Genomic DNA, 15,068 nt, shown 5'->3' with positions numbered 1-15,068 from the left:
CACAAAGTAAATTTGACTAAGATCAAAATCAGAATTTGCTTGTGTTATTGATTTTCACATAAACAACTAATTCAAACATGGGATACATAGTTTGTTAAAGACTACTAAGTCAGCATCTAAAAAGATAATCCTCAGTATATTGAATAGTCACAGAACATTCCAAACACTTTTAGAGTTTATAGAATCACATCAGATAATAAGCAGTGTTTAATATGTTACAATTTAAGCACATATTACATGGAGATAAGAAAATCTGAAAATACTGATCATAAAATCTGATGCATGAGAACAAAAACTAAATAGATTTTGAGAAAGAACCTGAAACCATTCCAAGTTCATTTACCAGTCTTGTAAAGGTAGCTTCACATAGTGGCTTTGTGAAGATATCTGCTAGTTGTTGATCTGTTGGAACAAAATACAATTCCACTGTACCTTCCATCACATGTTCCCTTATGAAATGGTACCTAATGCTGATGTGCTTTGTCATTGAGTGTTGAACTGGATTTCCTGTCATAGAAATAGCACTTTAATTATCACAGTAGATAGGTATTTTAGAAAATTATAACCCATAGTCCAGTAATTGATTCTTCATCCAAAGAATCTGTGCACAACAGCTTCCTGCAGCAATATATTTTGCTTCTGCTGTTGATGTGGAAATTGATTTCTGTTTCTTGCTAAACCAAAAAACCAATCTGCCTCCAAGAAATTGGCAGCTTCCACTAGTGCTTTTCCTGTCAATTTTGCATCCTGCAAAATCTGCATCAGAGTAACCTATTAGCTTAAAATCTGATTCCCTAGGATACCACAATCCTAGATCAGCTGTACCCTTGAGGTACTTGAAAATTCTTTTCACGGCTATTAGATGAGGTTCTCTTGGATCAGCCTAAAATTTTGCACAAAGACAGGTAGCATACATGATATCTGGTCTACTTGCAGTTAAATAGAGTAAAGAGCCAATCATACCTCTGTAGTTAGTAATATCTACTGATGCTGCAGTATCTTTATCTAACTTGATGGCAGTGGCCATGGGAGTTGATGCAGTAGAACTGTCTTGCATTCCAAATTTTTTGAGTAGATTTCTAGTGTACTTGGATTGACTGATAAAAGTACCTTCTTTAGTTTGTTTGACTTGAAGTCTCAGAAAATAACTCAACTCTCCCATCATACTCATTTGATATCTTGATTGCATTAACTTGGAAAATCTTTCACAAAGTTTTGTATTTGTAGAGCCAAAGATGATATCATCAACATATATCTATACCAAAAGTAAGTCCTTTCCATGGTTGAGGTTAAACAGAGTTTTATCAATTGTGTTCAACATATACCTCTCCTTCCAATTCTCCATTGAGAAAAGCACTTTTCACATCCATTTGAAACACTTTAAACTTCTTGTGAGCAGTATAAGCCAAAAAGATTCTTATAGCTTCCAATTTAGCAACTGGAGCAAATGTTTCATCATAGTCAATACTCTCATGTTGAGAGTAACCTTTAGCAACCAGCCTTGCTTTGTTTCTTGTAATTATGCCATCACTGTCAGTTTTATTTCTGAACACCCATTTTATGCCAACAATGGATCTGTTCTTTGGTCTTGGCACTAGGGTCCAGACTTTTTTTATTTCAAATTCATTTAACTCTTCCTGCATTGCTAACACCCAATCAACATCTTGAAGAGTTTCTTCCACTTTCTTTGGTTCGGTCTGAGATATAAAGGAATGATAGAGACATTCATTTGTTGTTGATGTTCTAGTTCTGACACCTGCTTCAGGATCTCTAATTATTAAGTCAGGTGTATGTGATTTAGTCCACTTCCTTGCAGATGGAAGTTGATCTCTAGAACTGGATCCTCCCCCATGATCCATGATGTTTCCATCAGCATTTTCTAATGCTCCCCCTGAAGTTATGCTCTCTGAGATTCCAGAATTGTTAGAATTTGGCTCATCAGCACTTGATGAATCAGAACTTGAAGAGCCGGTGACAGGTTATGATGCTTCTTGAGAGTCTTGAGATGTGGTATGATCATCAGCTTGCTCCCCCTGAACAGGTGCAATTTCCTTTGGAGCAATTACCACAGTTTCAATGACATAAGCATTCAACCTGTCAGAACTTACAGGATCAGGATTTAGTTCATCGGAATTTACAGAATTAGAATTTACATCTTCATTTTCAAATCTCAGTTGATCATGATCATTGAAATCTTCAAGTCCAATAATCTTTTTATCATCAAAAGATACATTAATAGATTCCATGACAACCCTTGTTCTTAAATTGTAGACTCTGAAGGCTTTTGTGGAAAGTGGATATCCAACAAAAATTCCTTCATCAGCTTTTAGATCAAATTTTGACAGTTGTTCAGAATGAGTCTTAAGAACAAAATACTTGCATCTAAATACATGAAAGTATTTCAGATTTGGCTTTTTTTCTTCACCATCTCATATGGTGTTTTTCCATGCTTGTTTATGAGTGTGGCATTTTGTGTAAAACAAGCAGTCTGCACACCCTCAGCCCAAAAATAGGTTGGTAGATTCGCTTTATCAAGCATAGTTCATGTAGCTTCAATAAGAGTCTTGTTCTTTCTTTCTACAACTCCATTCTGTTGTGGAGTTCCAAGTGCAGAAAATTCCTGCTTTATTCCAGCTCTTTGCAGAACTCTTCCATGATTGAATTCTTGAACTCAGTGCCACTATCACTTCTTATTATTTTAACAGAATATTTGACTAACTTATCCAGCTGTCTGATATGATCAGTTAGAGTAGATGCAGTTTCATTCTTCTTGTGCAAGAAATACACCCAAGTGTATCTTGTGAACTCATCCACTATAACCATAGCATATTTTTTATTTGCAATAGACATGACATTGATTTGACCAAATAGATCAACATGCAGTAAGTGATAAGGCTCAAGAATTGAGGATTCAGTTTTGCTCTTGAATGAAGATTTTCTTTATTTTTCCTTTTGAGATGAGTCACAAAGGCCATCAGGAGCAAATATTGATTTTAGCAGTCCTCTCACAAGATCTTTCTTTACTAGCTCATTTATGTTGTTGAAATTTAAATGAGAGAGTCTCTTGTGCCAATTCCAGCTTTCTCAATTGATGCTCTGCTTAACAGACAGATTGCAGAACCATCAGAATTTGTTGAAAGTCTCGCTTCATAAATGTTACCATGTCTATAACCTTTCAGAATTACTTTGCATGTAAAATTACTTACAACTTCACAGTGTTCTTCAAAGAAATCCACATGATAACCTCTGTCACAGATTTGACTCACACTTAGCAGATTGTATTTAAGTCCTGAGACAAGAGCTACCGATTCAATTATAACATTCCCAAGGTTGATAGTGCCATATCCCAGAGTCTTTCCCATGTTGCATCTCCATAAGAAACTCATGGGCCAGCTTTCTCCACAAAGTCTGATAGCAGGGCTTTATTTCCAGTCATATATCCTGAACATCCACTGTCCAGAACCAGGATGTTTTTCCTGTTGCCCTGCAATCACAAAGACCACTATTGATTAGTTTTAAGGACCCTGACTTGCTTGGATCCTTTGGCCTTATTAAGTTTGTTAGCATTTGCAGCGGATTTAGTTCCAGAGTTTATGCTAACATGCTTTTTATCAATTTTTTATATTAGACTTTATATCATACTTTGCATCAGAATTTACATTAGAAGGAATTACGCTAACTTTCTTTAAAGAAGGTTTTATTTCATAATAATCATAGTACAAACTATGATATTCCTAACAAGTATAAATAGAATGCCATAAACTGCCACAATAAAAATAAGGATTTTGTGGTTTAAACCTAACAGACTGACTCTTAACTCCTGATTTAGGAGGTAAAGAGTTTATATCTTTATTTTTCCTACAAAAAGAAGCAAGATGGTTAGAGTTTCCATAATTATAGCATTTCTTTCTAGGAGCATTAAGAACAGGCATACAGTTATCACTTTTATTCACACCTTCCTTTCCATTCCTATTTTTCCTAGTTTCCTTTACCTTGTTCACATTTTTAATCTCTTTCAGCTTATACTTAAGCTGCTTCTTTGTTATTAAGCCTATGTTTACTACAGCTGGTTTATCCTGTTTTAATTTGTCAGAAGTTGACTTTTCTTTGACTTATGTTTTAGAGTCTTTCATCTTTTCAGAATCAGACACAATAGTTTTTGTAACAAATTTAACAGGATTTACCTTTGGCTTAATTGGCAAAGTCCCTTTTTCAGTTTTGCCATCTTTATAACCTAACCCCTCTTTCCAGTTTCCACTACTTAGAATATTCTGAGTTGTTTTGCCTGAGTTAGTCTAAGTCCTAATGATTTCTCTTTCTTTTTCTAATTCAGCTTTTAGATAATCATTCTGTTTAAGCAATTCATTTTTAACATACACATTATTATCTCTCTCTGTCTGAACAGTGTTCTGGTGGACTAACTCTTCTTCAAGATAGCTATTTCTGTTTTTGTACTTTAGATTTTCAGATTTTAATCTTTCATTCTCTAAAGTCTGATCTTTATAGCTAATATAGATGTTTTTCAGAAATAATCTCAACTCAATAATATTATTTTTCTCAAAAGCAAGAGTTGATAGAGGTACCTCAAGTTTAGCAGCGTCAAAACTGCTATCAGCATTTTCCATTGAGGCATAGTTCACCTCTTCTTCAGATTTTGAAGTGGCTGCCTAGTTTTTCTTCTTTGTGATAAGTGCATGGCCTTTATCACCTTTTCCTTTCTTGCAATCAGGAGAGATGTGGCCTCTTTCACCATAATTGTAGCATTTGAGTTGTTTTCTCTGTCAGACTTTCCTCCTTTGCCTTCAGACTTTTTGAACCCTTTCTTTTCAGAACTTCCACTTTTCCTGGAAAACTTCTTACCCTTTCTGAATTTCTTGTAGGCTATCTTTGTGATACCCTTCACCATAAGAGCACACAGTTGCATCATCTCTGCATCAACATCCACTTCAGATAAATTTTCAGGTTCTGAATCATTTTTCTAATTTATTTTTTTTTGTTAAAAATAAATTTTTAAATATTTTTTCGAACTTATATTTTGATATTTTTGAATTAATATTTTAAACTAAAATATTTAATTTTAATATTGAATTAAAAAATTTTGAGTGAATAAGTATTTTTTAATTATTTGTTCGAAAACAGAATCTGATGACTCTGAATCAGACTGTATGATGAGAGCCTTTCCTTTTGCCTTCCTAGGGATAATTGGCTTTTCTTCAGCCTTCAAAGCAACTATCTTAGTCTTCCCTCCATGCCTCTTCTTTCTTTGCTCCATCTCAAGTTCATGAGTCTTGAGCATCCCATAAATTTCATCAAGAGACATATCAGCAAGTTCATAGTTGTCTCTTATTGTAGTAGCTTTCAAATCCCACTTTTCAGGAAGAGCTAGTAGGAATTTCAGATTTGAATCTTCTGGATCATATTCCTTATCCACTAGTGACAAATTATTCAACAGCTTTGTGAATCTATCATATGTCTAAGTTAGTGATTCATCAGATTTTGAGTCAAAGTACTCATACTCTTGTGTGAGTATTGTCAACCTGTTCTTTTTGATGGCATTGGTTCCTTGACATCTCACTTCCAATGCATCCCAGATTTTTTTGCAGTCTTGCATCCAACCACCCTGTTTGACATGACATTGTCAAGTGCACTATGGAGCAAGTGTCTTACTTTTGCATCATTGGCTATTGAAGAGATGTCTTCAGAGGTGAATTCTCTCTTTTCTTTGGGAATCATCTTCTGTGGCTCATTCCCAACTGCAACAGAAAGCTTTGTGGGCTTGTGTGGACCATCATTAATTCTGTCTAAATATTCTGGATCTGTAGCTTCCAGAAATATGGCCATCTTCACACTCCATACAAGGTACTCATACACCCTGAGCATAGGAACCCTGATGGTTTCATATCTACTGGTGTTATGAATGGGTTGAACCTTTGCAGGTTCTTGAGGGTCTTTTGTTTTTGATTGATCAGACATGATTATTATTGAGATCTTACTGTATGTGTGTTAACAGAAAGGCTCTGATACTACTTGTTAGGTCACACAACACTATAGAAGGGGGTTGAATATAGTGTTTATATAATCAAATCGACTTAGAACACAAGTATGTAACAATAATCAAGTTTATTCAATATAATAAACTCTGTTTTAAAGTAGGTTAAACTACTCTCTCAATGATGTATGAATATCACTAAGAGCTACTAGGGTTACAATGAATAATCTTTCTCGTGAATGATAACACTTATAGTGTAAACCCTAAGCTGTGTTTATATAGTACACAGTTACAAGATATCTTCTAATTGATATAAAATATATCTCTTCCTAAAATATATTAATCAGATATTATCTTCTGTAGTCCTTTAAATGTCCAACTCTCTAAGCATATCTTCTTTTGTTTAATCCAGATCCTCTCCTGTAAATCAGTCGCTTTTCATCCCTGAAGTGTATCCGCACTTAAGTTCTGATATAAGTTCTGACGCCTTAGGTTCTGATAACTTCTTGTCTTCAGTAAGTTCTGATTTTCAGTTAAGTACTGATATTCTGATAATAAGTTCTGAAACTAAACAAATCAGATTAGACATGACTTCACAAATGTATCTAACAAAAACACTTAGTTTATGCACATAAAAAGTATATCTCATAGAGAACTCTTTAATCCACATGAATTAAGAGTTTCTCTTTGGAGATCACATAAAATCAAGACATGCAAGCATTAAACTTCATCTCCTAAGCATGGAACTTCTTGTAAAGTGTATATTATATGAATGGGTAATGGAATTACACTAGAATGGCAAGGATTTGATGAAGAAAAAAAGGGAATGGGGGAAGGGGCTTCGACCGAATGAAGAAAAAGAGAGGGGGAGGAGAGAAAATTTGAGAGTGAAAATGATGAGCTTGAGTGGAGTGTGGTTTTATCCTCTCTTTATGGTTCATCATGCACTAATTCAATAGTGGAATTTGGAATGTACTAAAGTGCCCTTCTCCAATAACCAAGCAAAAGTGCATGCAAGGGTAGTTTAGTCTTTTGGTGGATAGAAGAAGGTTAGTGGGGTATAAATTGTCTCTTATGCCCTTTAAATTGAATTGGAGGGTATTTGCATGCATGGGAAACTAAGTAATTTGCAATTTAAAAATCAACTAAATTATATAAAACAATTTTTATAAATATAAATGCACCTCCGTAAATCATAAAATTAATATAATAAAATAGCTTATGATTTTAGAAATTTAATGATATAAAATTTGAAAAATTATTGTTAAAAGATTTTTAAAATCGATTTTTCATATAAAATGAAGTACTTTTGATTATCATTTAAAAATACTAAATGATAAGATTTTCTTTTCAAAAAATTTTATATAAACTAATACATTAAACACTTAGTTTATAGGCACTCGGTCATATAGATCATCCATATTTATAATTCCACACAATTTAAATCTTAATTATAAACACACAATTATATATATATAGGGTTTAGAAATACCGGTCTTAACATCCTCTCCCTCTTTAGGGATTCTGTCCTCAGAATCTAGGAGAATAAGTGAGGATACCGGCTACGCATATCCGACTCTAGTTCCCACGTTGACTCTTCAACCTTGGGATTTCTCCAAAGTACTCTTACCAACTTGACCAACTTATTTCTAAGACTCTTCTCTTTCCAGTCGAGTATTTTGACAGGTTGTTCCACAAATGACAAGTCTGCCGGAATCTCTATAGGTTCATATTCTATCACATGGTTGGCATCAGGAATATACTTCTTAAGTAATGACACATGAAACATGTTATGCACATGTTGATATCGAGGCGGCAAAGCTAATTTATAGGCCACCTTCCCTACTTGACTCAAAACTTCAAAAGAACCAATATATATAGGTGTTAACTTCCCTTTCTTGCCAAATTGAGACAATCCTTTCCTCGGTGATACTTTCAGCAATACGGCTTCACCTACTTGGAATCTGATATCCTTATGTGCCGGGTCTGCATACTTTCTTTGCCTATCTTGAGCAGCAAGTAATCTCTTCTGAATCAATTTGACTGTCTCATGCATTTGTTGTACCAATTCCGGGCCTAAAATCTTTCTTTCTCCCACTTCATTCCAGCTGGTTGGTGATCTGCATTTCTCTCCGTATAAAGCTTCGTATGGTGGCATGCCAATGCTGGTGTGATAGCTGTTGTTATAGGAGAATTCTACCAATGGCAGGTGGTCGTCCCAACTTCCCGCAAAATCAATCACACAGCTACGCAACATGTCCTCAATTGTTTGAATTATCCTTTCACTTTGACCATCAGTCTGCGGATGATACGTCGTACTCATATTCAACTTGGTGCCAAGACTTTCTTGAAATTGCTTCCAGAATCTCAAGTTAAATCATGGATCTCTGTCCAAAACTATTGATACAAGTACGCCATGTCGTAATACGATTTCACGCACATACAGGTGGACCAATCTGTCCAATAAAGACCTCTCGTTAATTGGAAGAAAATGTGCCGACTTCGTAAGGCGATCAATTATAACCCATATAGCGTCATGTCCAAATTTCGTTTGTGGTAATCCTACTATAAAGTCCATGGCAATGTTTTCCCACTTCCATTCTGGAGTCTTTAAAGGCTGAATTAATCCACTTGGTCTTTGATGTTCTGCCTTCACTTTCTGACAAGTATAGCACCTCGCCACCCATTCTGCTACTTCTCACTTCATATTTGGCCACCAAAAGTTCTGCTTCAAGTCCTGGTACATCTTTGTGCTTCCCGAATGGATTGAAAATCTAGAATTATGAGCTTCTTACAATATCTCATTCTTCAATTCAGTCACATGAGGAATCCAAATTCTTGAGAAAAACCTTAATATACCTTGATCATCCCTTTGAGTACAAATCTCTTCTCCGGTTAGTTGATTATTCTCCTGTTTCATCACTTCTTCCTGACATTTCTTTAACTTTTCCAACAATGATGGTTGAAAAGTCATAGTACGACAAATCTCCTCAGCTTTTCTGCAAACACACAGTTCTAATTCAAATCTCCTGATTTCTCCAGATAATTCCTTAGATACCGCTGCCATATTCAACCTCTCTTTCCTACTCAAAGCATCAGCTACTACATTCACTTTTCCCGGATGATAATTTATCGAGCAATCATAGTCCTTAATTAATTCCAACCATCTCTTTTGCCTCATATTGAGCTCCTTCTAAGTGAAAATATACTTCAAACTCTTGTGATCCGTGTAGATCTCACACCTTTCTCCGTAAAGGTAATGTCTCCAAATCTTAAGTGCAAATACTATAGCTGCTAATTCCAAGTCATGTGTAGGATACTTCAATTCATGTGGTTTTAATTATCTTGACGCATACGCAATCACCTTGTTGTGTTGCATTAGCACGCAACCCAGGCCCTTATGTGAAGCATCACTGAAAATCATAAAGTCTCCTTGATCGTCTGGTAATACTAGTACCGAAGCTGTAACCAACCTCTGTTTCAATTCTTGAAAACTATCTTCACATTTTACATTCCATTCAAATTTTTGATTCTTCCTAGTCAACTTAGTCAATGGCGTGGCAATTTTTGAGAAATCTTTAACAAACCTTCTATAATATCCCTCCAATCCTAGAAAACTTCACACTTCCGTAGGTGTCTTTGGTCTCTCCCAACTCATAATTGCCTCAATCTTTGCCGGATCCACTTTGACTCCTTCATTTCCAATAACATGTCCCAGAAATTGAACTTCCTTTAACCAGAACTCACACTTAGAAAACTTGTCATACAACTTCTCTTGTCGGAATATCTCCAATGCTAACCATAGATGCTGCATATGTTCTTCTTCTGACTTTGAATATATAAGAATATCATCAATGAATACCACTACAAACTTGTCCAAATACTTTTTAAATACCCGGTTCATCAGATCCATAAATGTTGCAGAAGCATTAGTCAACCCAAAAGGCATTACTAAGAATTAATAATGTTCGTATCTTGTTCTGAATGTTGTCTTCGGGATGTCGTCTTCTTTGATCTTCAATTGATGGTATCCTGATCTTAAATCAATCTTGGAAAAGCACTTAGCTCCTTTCAGCTGATCAAATAAATCATCTATCCTTGGTAGTGGGTAACGGTTCTTAATCGTCATCTTATTCAACTCCCGATAGTCTATACATAACCTCATGCTTCCATCCTTCTTCTTTACGAATAAAACAGGTGCTCCCCATGTTGACGTACTTGGCCATATCACTCTTTTGTCCAAAAATTCTTGTAGCTAGCTCGCCAACTCTTTCATTTCTGCTGGTGCCATTCTATAAGGTGCCTTCGAAACTGGTTCCGTGCCTGGAGCAAGGTTGATCTCAACTCAATTTGTCGATCGGGCGGTAAACCTGGTAGTTCATCTGGAAACACATCTGAAAATTTATTGACTACGGGGATATCTTCTATGCAGAGGCTCTCTCATTCTAAATCCACTACATAGGCTAGGAACAATTCGCATCCTCTCCTAAGCAATTTCTTAGCCTGGACGATTGTAAGAAACAGTCGTTCTTGCCTCTGACCCATAAATACCACTTTTTCTCCAATCTCTGTATTTAAATATACTTTCTTAGATTTTGCAATCTATCTGGGCGTTATTCCTCCCTAACCAATCCATGCCTAAGATTATATCAAACTCCCCTAACTTGAAAAGTATCAAGTCTGCTGAAAATTTATGCCCCGAAATATCAATCTCACACTTAGAACAAAATTGACTCACATGAATCTTCTATTGGTTCGCAATTACCACATCTATTATCTCGTTCAGGGTCATTTTATCACATTTAAGTTTATCAATGAAAGTTTCTGATATAAAAGATCTAGTAGCTCCAGAATCAATCAATACCTTAGCTTCAACATTATTCATGAAAAGTTTACCTGTTATCACCTCAGAATTTTGAACAACGTCCTTCATCTTTAAATCAAATGTCCTTGATGTCTCTTGCGAAGTTGCGGTAGATGGTGGAGGTAATGCCAATATCTCAGCTGGCATGTTTGCACTAGTACTTGCCATGTTCATCAAAGCCTTGACTGGTCCAGTTGACTTGCATTCCCTAGCTATATGTCCAGTCTTTCCACACTTATAGCATGTAACTCCCGGCTTCGGTATCTTATACTCGTTAGCCAAGTGTTCCTTCTGATTGCATCTATAACATGTCATGTTCAACTTATTACACACTCCTGGATGTCTGTTTCCACAATGCTTGCACTCTGGTCTCTGAAATCTATTTTCTCCAACTTGTCCTTGGCTTGACTGGTTGTCCCCCTTAGAATCTTGTCTCTTGTTCAAATTTCACTTCTTCTGAAAATTTCCGCCTTTGTGGAATCCAATCCTTTTCACACTCCTGTCTTGTGAGCTTCCGGCTTCAGACTTCTCTCCATAAAATGGAACCTTTCTCTTCTTGTTATCCTTTTCTTTCCTTAACTGTATCCCATTAATCTCAATCAGAGCAGCGATCTGTACTACTCCAGCATAAGTATCAAGCTCAAACATAGTCACTCTATCTCTGATCCAAGGCTCTAATCCTTGTTGGAATCTCTTTGCTTTCTCTTCCTCAGTGTTGGTATACTTCATCACAAACCTTGACAGCTCCGTAAAATTCTTCTCGTACTCCAATACAAACATACTTCCTTGCTTCAATTCAAGAAATTGAAGCTCCATCTGATTCTGCATGTACTTAGGGTAATACTTTTCCTGGAATAACCTTTTAAACCTTTCCCAAGAAACCGGCTGATTTGTCTCCATAGCTTTCACTGAATCCCACCAATAGATGACTTCCCCTTTCAGAAAATAAGTAACATATGGTGTCTTCCGATCTTCTCCTAACTGAACCAATTCAAAAGCTCTTTCCATTTCCCTAATCCATGTATTAGCTATTATCGGATCAGTGGTATCATGAAATGCAGGTGGATTCACATTCTGAAAAGCTTTGAAAGTAACAACTTGTTGAGGTGGTACGGGTGGATCAGGTGGTTGGTGTGGTTCACGGGTATCTTGGTTTTCGAATTGTTGTTGAAGAGTTAGTTGTTATTGAGCTATAGCGTTTGTTTGATGTTGTAAGGTTTCCAGAAGTCGAAGAATATTAGGATCTGTGGTAGAAGTTGTTGTCGGGTTCTTCTTTTTAGGTGGCATGATCCTGAAATAAAAGTTATATCAAAACAGGTATGAACAATATAGAAAATTTCAAGGTTAAGGTGTCAAAGTCATTATATTTATTCAATCGGGTTTTGAATTAAATAATAAGGGTGATGCATATAAAAGCATAAGAATAATTGAAAGCAAATAGAACGATAGTGCATAATTATCGAAATTAGGGTCAAGGTACATCAAGATTGGAATAGAGTCTGAATCTAGGGATAACATGCTTAATTAAAGGAAAGAACAGGGAATTCTACAAAGTTCAATAATACAACGGCATGAAAAGTAGATAATGGAAAGAACTAAGGCTCCACTCCATCAGAACAAGGTCCGGTAGTCTTCTCTTCATGAAGCATCTTCACAATGCACTGGAGCTCGTCCGCAATCATCTGGATAGTATACAGGTTGGTACAGTCTCGGTGCGAAGGCATCTCATCAAGCTTAGTGTTAACGTACTGAACCAAGGTCTCAAGTCTCGCAGTCATCTGCTCCTTAGGCTTTTCTTCATAGTTTTGGCTGTCTAGATACACGTTCTTCAATCACTGTAACATTCGATCGTACTTGCCCTGAAGCCTATTGAACTCACGCCTCAACTCAGCATACACGGAGAAAGCAATTGTGTCAGACGGTTCAGAAGATGATAAGGAATGCGCCCTTTGCTGCCAAATAATGCATAGATATATATATATAAGAGAATTAGTAGCGAGCGACTCGAATATCCTATACCTACACTCTCGTATAATATTCTATAAACCTATATACATATATAACCTATTTGGGCTATCTAGGAACTCAAAACCGTAGCTCCGATACCAAAACCTGTCACGCCCTAAACATTTACAAAAGACAATATACGAGTATTTATATTAGTTAACAAAAGGAAGTAAATACATTTGAATCCAAGATCTTACAGTTTAGGGTTTGGAACAGCCCAACACTATTAACTAATACAACCTGATTCCAATATCGAGTCCTCACACACAAAATCACTAACTACCTGAGCTCGAACATACGAATCGGCATCACAAGTCTTACACGTTGTCTGCTTGAATCTAACCATATCTGCTAGTTGTAATATCAGGGTAAGCAATTAGTGAGCCAAATGCTCAAAAAGCGCTATAATATACATAAACAAGAATAATACATTAACTATGGAATTGAAAGATTCAACAATACAGTATCAAGAGATAAACTTTCAGGGTGATGGCATCTTTTCTTGTAATAAAACCATTCGAAACCATTTCCTTATCAAAAACCATTTTATGACGCTACGGATTACAGCCGGTGATCAGCCGCGAAGTAATCCCGAACCTCGCTGGGTTCTAGAACATTAATGGGATCCCTAGGCAACTTTTAAGCCTACAAATTAAGAGCGGAAATGACTTGCGTCTCAGTCCAGATCCACTATTTAAAGAAAATATGTGTCCCCCTTTGGAACTGGAAATCCAAATTTTAACTTCTTATTTTAAAAACTGATGCCAAGTGACGGTTAATTTCTTAAACAGTGAACATCTTATCAAGGGTTCTAGACCAACTTTGAAGCACAGGGAATAGGTCCACTAAATTTCAAGGCCATGATCAACTAGACTATACTTTATCAAGGGAATTGCAAGGTTTCTATTCACAAGGAATTTGATAATGAGATTTAGCAGGGTTATCAGATAGTATGAAGGAACTAAGTCAAACTAGGTTCAAGGTAATGGTTTCAGATAAGACATAGGTATTGAAATATAAAGAAGGTGAGCATCAGTTCAAAGGATAACAGGGTATCATGTTTTAGGGGTAAGAATAGGGTTATCAAGCAATCATGAACGACTTTTAAGGGATAACTGACTTTTAGGTATCAAGATAAGGTTACTGAGTATAACTTGCATAGGGTTCCACATCACAATTACTTGGTATATTAGCATGGTATGACTTTTGAATTACTTACATAGAAATCTCCAAGTAAAGTTAAACTACTTGCAATAGATACTTGAGGGTTCATGGCATTTGCATATAATACGAAAGATAGATTTGAAACCACTTGGATCATATATATCAAGGTGAATTAGAATACTTGCATCATATATAAAAGCTGGGCTAACACTATCTTGCAGTATAAATAAAAAGGTAGGTTGAAACACCTGCCTTGAGAAAGGCTTGACTTGACTGGCAGGTGGGAGCAACTGGAGCTTCACTCGACTTTAATGGAAAGTTTAACCTCGTCTCGTGAGCCTACACAAAATAATAATATCATCATTATAATATATACTCACTAACTCAACCTAATTATAAACCAAAATTACGCACATTGGCACTTAGGCCTATATACACATAAACACTTATAATTACCTTATAAGCATAATAGTTCACATAGCCACACATATTCACATAGCACATTTAAGTACATAATAATATATCCATACGCACTATATTGCATCACTAGGCTTGGATGATCTTACTCCACTTACTCAAGTCACTTAGTTATGCTAAACTAGCCAAAACTCTTAATATCGTCCTCATAACTCAAAGTGCATTTTCTAAACCATCAAGTTCTTATGGACCCTAACTTAGGTCTTACACTCTACTGACCTCATACTATCTTACAACTGTGGTGGTCAACCTAGGCCTCACTCATAAGTGCCCTAAAACTAATGGTTAAGTGATTTTGCTCATTATAATGATTTCTGGGTGACACCAATGGGTTTATGGGTATAATTGACACCCTTACACTTCAAGTTTACCTCTCAAACTTCTACAGTAGACTCTTCTGACCATAAGGCAACTGTCAAACTTGGTGTGGCTCAAGAGCCTAGCTTGGGCCTACCTGGGCCTAAGCTTAAAGTCCAATGTTCCCCTATTTTTTGGACAGAAAAGTGTCCCATTTTGCACTAACTTATGACACATTATTCTAACTCAATTTCTAAAAATTATGGCTGG

This window comes from Apium graveolens, chromosome 11 (genome assembly GCF_009905375.1).
Source record: "Apium graveolens cultivar Ventura chromosome 11, ASM990537v1, whole genome shotgun sequence".
NCBI lineage: Eukaryota > Viridiplantae > Streptophyta > Magnoliopsida > Apiales > Apiaceae > Apium > Apium graveolens.
The sequence above is the reverse complement of the archived record's forward strand: the minus strand, read 5'-3'. Positions refer to the sequence as shown.